Raw genomic sequence first — 6,657 nt, 5'->3', positions numbered from 1 at the left:
GTACCAGTCAGGGGTATCATCAGAACTGCAGCAATAGGTGTTAAAGTAGGTACAGAAATAACAAGTAACATCCTCTAAAAATTGGAAAATTGCTTAGAAGACATGTGGACTACAAGTTTGTACTATTTCCAGAATAAAAATCAGGTTTTTTTCTAGTCCACAATAGTTCATCTAGATATTGAAAATCTTTAGTGAGATATTAGATGCTACCAAACACATTTCTGGTTTTAATATTTTCCATTGCTGTAAGGGAACTGTTATGTCACAGCCAGAACTGAGCACCTGGTGAAGGGGGTGGCTGGCCCAGGGAGCACAGGTGCAAGCAATTCACTTGTGCTTCACACCTGACCGAAAAGTTCCACCCCTCCCTGGGCTCATTTAAGGGCTAGCCTCTAAAGGAAGGATGTCTCTTGGGTGAAGGTTGCTTCTGAAAAGGAGTGCTCTGTAGTTAGAGTCCCTGCCACTGTTTGGGTGAGTTAACTTTTTTCTTTATATGATTATTGATATTCCTAATGATGCTTTACCTGGTATCACAAAGAATTTATCAGAAACAAATTCGCTGCTTTCAAGGACCAACACTTGCCAATAAGCCCACAGAAAATGCCTTTTAATGAGCCAGAAAGAGGAAAATGGTGATGCTTTTTCAGTTACCGTGTCTTACTCCTGTATGTATATCCTGAGTAGGAAGAAGTGAAAACAGTGTCGTCTGACCTTCAATCTTTTTGTGTTACTCTTGTTCTGAGTTATCCTGCTTGACCAAGGGGTTATTTCCTGGGAGGTACTAATATGGGATGTGTTTCCTCTCATGTTGCATTAAGCTTCTGTCATTGGCTTTCATGCATGTAAGTCATATCTTGTTCTTCCTCTGACTTACCTATCCATATATCCCAATTTACTGCAACAAAAAAGCCATCATTTTTCTGTTTGTTACTTACTTTTCAGGAAGAGACAAAACTACTGCCAAAATCTGTTTGCTGTAGACATGATTGATAGTGGAAATGATTTGATGGATTTTTGTTCCATGTAAACTGTTGAATAAATAGACAACATAGACTTTATTCAACATGAAGCCTGTGAAGTCACCCCGGTGAAGTACAAAAACAAGCATGAAGCACAATGGCAGATAATTCCTGCATTTAGCTTTATGTCTGTGGTATTAATTACACTCTTGCAGTAGATATTGCACCATTATATAACTCAATTCTGTGTAAAACTGGCCTCAAAACAAGAAAATACTTCAAGTCAAACAAGATGTTAGTTCAAGACAACATACAGACGTGTAAAACTTGCATTTGTCTGCACACACACTGTCCAGTTGTAGCCTCCTCCCTTGATTTCTGATAATCTAGATTTAGCCAAAATTGTATATGACCATCATCGATTTCAGAATCCAAGTGCGTGAAATCCTTACTCTCCTACAGTCACATAGAGACCGCCTATTTTCCAGAGTCTCAGAAAACTGAGAACAATGTCATTATTATAGTACTTTAGGTAAAGGAAAGACAGTGTCCTTAGAATTGCTTTTATATATGAGGTGTTTTCCTGGCGTCACTGTATCATCCAATAAGAGATGATAGATGTCCCAAGTGAACAGATCTCGTGCTGTAAGGACACACGTAAGTTTTGCTCTATAGAGTTTACATGCCTACTATAGGCAACTTAAAGCACTTGGTCTTCCTTGCCTCAGTGGTTGATGAAACAGTGCAGAGAGAAAAATATTTTAATAGGTGCATGGGACTTTATCAATAGACAACATGGTAGCTGCTTTTAAGGAGTCTTTTTTTTTTTTATACTGACTGGGGTAACCTATGAGATGCTGTGAAGAGTTGCTTATATTCAAAGACAGTGGTTTTACTGTAACAGCATCGGAGAGCAAACCCTTTGAGCACTATGCACATCTCATTTTTTTTTTAAAACTTTTTTTTTGTATTGAGCTCTTCCAATAAACATATTTGTCACTAGATGACACGATCAAAAATTAAGGCCCCATACTGTTAGGAAGCAAGAAGTAGCATTGTTTTTGAGCTCCATAGGAACAGAAAATCTCAGCCATCATATTTGCTTGTATGGTTTATTTTAACTGAGATTTTATCATCTTAAAATTTCATTTTTATAGAGAGGAAAAGAAAAAGGAATTTGGACTCCTTCAGAATCTCAACTTGTATAATAAGTCAGCACATTTACCATTTCCTGTTGAAAAATAGAATTGCTAAACAATGTCCCATTATAAATAAATCCATTTAGAATATTACACTTTCTTTTTTCAGAAGGGAATAACTAAAATATAAACAGGAACCAGACTCAGTGAGAGGGAAGGAAAGGAATTTGTGTGGTTTCACATGGAGCTTTTCAAAACCTGTTGGCTGCTCTATGCCTGTAAGAAGTTAATGGCTGGGGGAGAGCGGTGCTCCAGCTCCTTTGCTTTCTCTTAGCACCACTGCTGCCTTCTCCTGGTCTTCCCTTCTCTTCCCAACCTATCTGAGCGCAGAGTGAAGGCAAACAAATGCTGTTCACCAAAGAAGAGTTAGACTGATTAATGTTTGGGAAGTCTCAGAGATGTTCTTAAGCATGCAATTAAAGGCCCTCTTCAACTCTTATTGAATGCTGTTTTGATTCTCCCACCTCCGTAATCCCAATCTCCTCTTGCTTTGCTAACCCTAATCCTGCTCTATCTCTGTATTACTCATAGCTAACAATAAAGCATCCCTGATGCTCAAGCAAGAGTTATTCTAAGGAGAGAACAGAAACTCTGTTACAAAGTTCTTCATGGATAAACATGGGATTTACCTCTTTGAGCATGAGTTCCCCAAGGAGCGTAGAATAATGGTGAATTAACTGTCATCTTTACTCCCTTTAATTAGCCTTGTAACTTCAGCCTTCTGTTTTGCTTTTTCCCTCAGCCCAAGTCCCCATTCCTTAGCCCATCACCCTCTTGCCCCTAGTCTTTTAAAACTGAAAGGAGATTCAGCTCTCATAACATAGGGCCCCCCATATTTAGACATTTGGATCTGAACTAGACACCTCATTAGAACCAATAATCTTATACTAAAGCAGGCATCTTAACTAGGTCAAATGAATCTCACCCCTGGCATGCTTATATCTCCCTGTTGATGTAATGGGAGCCCAGGGTCAACAGCTCAGACTCGGATGTTTACAGATGAAGCACTGGAAGAAAAACCCTCACATAATCTCATTTTAAATCTCTCACATTCACAGGCTTTCTATTTGACCCTGATCTCTAATCTGTTAACACTAATTTAAACTTCAGTAACTTCCCTGGTGCTTTTTCTTTACTCCCTTTTAGCAGCCAGATCCTCTTCCACTCAAGGTCGTTGTCCTTCAGCTCTCTATTCTTTGGTTCTCTCATGGAGCTACTTGAGTTTCTCTCCACCAGCTGCCAAGCGGGTGAATGACTAAAATGATTAACAGAATCATACCCTACAACATCATGAAGGGTTATTTCAGGATCTTCCTTGCTACCTTCTTCTGCAGCACGGGCCATAGACTTAATTCCTCACTGAACTGTAGAATTTTTCTTTTCTAAAAGCATTAAATACTTGCTCTGAGTTTGCTAGACCCAGTGCTGCTTTGGCTAAATTGTCCCAACAATCAACTACTCTGACAAGTAAAATTGACATTCATTTGTAGCTCGAAAGTGTCCTGTTTTAATTTCTGGTCATGTAATACTCTATCAAAACATCCTATTGGCAACTTTCTGATCACATAAAACTCATAAACGTTTATGCTTTCTGTTGATAAACTTACCACATTTAATTGCTCATGTTTTCCAGTCCCCAATTATTCTTTCTGAACTCTTTTGCAATTGATCAGTGTTCTTTAAACCCGCTAGCTGTATGTGTAACTGTATATGGCTAACTAACGTATCTTTGAAAAATAGCATGCTAACATATATACATGTTAATATTGTTCTTTCCAAAGTTCTGTCAAAGCACTAAGCTACAGTACAGTTCATTAGAAAATTAGTAGCACAGACTAACGTTTAAATTAGAAACCTTTCCCACAGACACTGAAAAAAAAAATGCTAGAGAAAAAGATTTCAAGTAGTCTTGCAGTTTTTGCTGCAAACTTGAATGCTGTAATTTTTACCCTTAAAACAGATAGCAGTGTTTGACTGATACTGGCAATCTAACTGTAAGAATACTTTTAGAATGCTGTTTTACTTCACCATAGTGAAATAAATCATAATCAAATTATAACGAGAAGATATTCTATAGTAAAATATGCTTGTAAGCAACCAATAGCCTTCTTTACTCAACAGTGCTCCGTTTCTGCATTTCAGAAGGAAATCAGGATTCTGTCACCAGAGAATTTTTGGATGAAGTGCTTTTGTAAGTCTGACAACTTTATCAAACAACGCATTCGAGAAGTCAAGGGGTAGGTGAAGAAAAAAGTGGGAAAGTAGGCAAGATTTTAAAAGCTAACACTGTAGCCTTTAAGTGGTTCACATATTAAAATAGCAAAGATAACAAACGTGTTGGGAGAAGCCTACTGACACCTACACAGTGAGTGAAGATTACATGCTTCAAAATCAATAAAACATCCAATTTTTAGCACCTCTGAAAATCAACACATAATCTGGATTATATAAGCAGCGCTTCTTCCAAAATGTATCTTAGAACTGCTTAGGTATTTTTTGTGTGCAGCATTTCATCCTTATTATCTTGTTGCCTCCACCTCTTTGCAGTTGCTGCTGTCACCATAGGCCTCTGAGCCTGCTTTCAAAGACCTACAACTTTCTGTCTCTACTGAAGCCAGAGTAGAAGCTGACAAGACAAAGCTGTATTTCCTTCTTTGATTAGCTGCTTCTTGGATGCTCAACACTTGCTCTTTTTCACCCTGCCTTTGTGCATTCATCTCTGAATATAAATTCTGTATCACAAATAAATAATCCCACTCTGAATGAGTATGCCTGTTTTGGAACATCTCACTTTGGGAGAGGTAAGTCTCGTTGCAAATAATGAAGTGAACTACTGGTCTGTATTTAAAATGAAGCTAAGAAATAATGTGGCTACCTATGGCAGTCACTCCAAAAGAAATGCCTTGAATTTATTTACACGGAAATTATAACAAAGAGCTCAGTAACTCTACTTGACAGCAAATTCTCAGCTACAAAACACCATTTTTCAATATAGTCACCACCATTAGCTATGCATTTTCACCAGCAATAAACAAGAGGTTTCATGCCTCACTCATAAAAACCTGCCCCAGTGCTAGTGACCGACTGTTTCACAGCTGCTGTGATGGTGTCATTGCTGAAATGCACCACCTGCTGCCTCACTGTGCTCACATCCACTGTTTGATCTCCACAAACTTACAGCAACCATCAATGAATGTCAGTGGGTGCAATTTTTTTCCACTTGGAGAAGTCAATGACACACTTTTGCTATGCAGGCACTTCCATGTCAGATGCCCCTCTGCTGCCATCTTGTTGCATGAAAACAAAATGTAACAGAATATTGGTGGAAAGTTTCAACCTCTACTGCTCTGGCACTTTGGGCAGACCTAATAAAAATAGGGGGCATTACTTTCAGAGCAGCCCTCATGATTGCTAAAACATGAATTCATGTCAAAAGAAAGGCAACCATAAGACTGTGAATTTGAATTACATAAGGCAAGATATATAGCTGACTATTTCTGGAGGGGGTGGGATGGAAAAAGAAGCTGAGAAAGCTCCCAAGAATAGAAGCAGAGTAGGAAGCCACAGAGCAAGCCTGGATCAGATACGAATGCAATGGTAAAATCAACCCCTAAAACAGAGCAAATAAAAATCCACTCTAAATATCAAGCCTGTCATCCAGATAATTATTACATGCATAGTCATAAACATAGACTATGATGTAAAATTTTTTAAAATGTTGTGGTTATGAAACAATGTTGTGACAATCTTAGGAATGTCAGTGAAGAAGTCTAAATATCAACAGAAATAGGACTTCCACAGATGGTGAAGGGCTGCGGAGTCATTCTCTTGAATACCTGTTGCAGCCTAAAAGATTGTGTTAGCTAAGGAGAAAGCTCAATCTAAAGTTTGCACTAGATTTAGACTTCGTTATAGCTTTCTTCCTGCCATAGCTTTATTCCCTATACTGCTGTAAAGATTTAATGTAAGAATGTAGTATTCAACTCTTCTAGAATAAACCTATTTGCTTTAACTGTTAAGGTCCTGTAAGGTAGAAAGAGTGAACTGAGAGGTTTGCGAAGATCACATACTGCTCCTCCCTCCCCCCAAATATAGATGTAAATTGGCAGGCAATTCTCACGGCCCTAAGATCTGATATATTTGGCAACCTCAGGAATTGAAGTATGCCTCCCACCAGCTCACAGGAATGTGAGGATTTGTATTGAAAAATGTCAGGATGAAGGTAGGTGCTTCCCACAGAGAGAGGCAAGTAGCAAGGACAATGCACACCATTCCAAGTGCTTCTCCTGCCACATGGCTGGAAGCACCATCTGAGCAGGTGCAGAGCTCAGCCCAAGTCCACCACTGACTTAAGAAGCATCCTCTACATTAAACAGGTAAGTACCAGGTACAATTCTCATCAGTTTGTCTTCTGAGCACATGCAAAAGGTCAACTATCAATCACATGTCTTGAATCAGAAGAATGGAAATGTATTTTTTTTTCCTTTTCTGCATTGCTT

General features: G+C 38.6%; 1 long non-coding RNA gene across 2 annotated transcripts; it reads left to right on the top strand.

Moving 5' to 3' along the window:
* Positions 387-5,130, top strand: LOC110392481. 2 transcript variants are annotated; one of them, XR_002434420.1, is made up of 3 exons: positions 387-471; positions 4,301-4,395; positions 4,706-5,130. It is a non-coding gene; the product is annotated as an uncharacterized LOC110392481 (long non-coding RNA). The 2 variants fall into 2 exon arrangements; XR_002434419.1 differs by having other exon boundaries at positions 388-471; positions 4,301-4,349; positions 4,706-4,950.

This window comes from Numida meleagris, chromosome 1 (assembly GCF_002078875.1).
Source record: "Numida meleagris isolate 19003 breed g44 Domestic line chromosome 1, NumMel1.0, whole genome shotgun sequence".
Classification (NCBI taxonomy): Eukaryota; Metazoa; Chordata; class Aves; order Galliformes; family Numididae; genus Numida; species Numida meleagris.
This window is presented reverse-complemented; position numbering and strand designations above follow the sequence as displayed.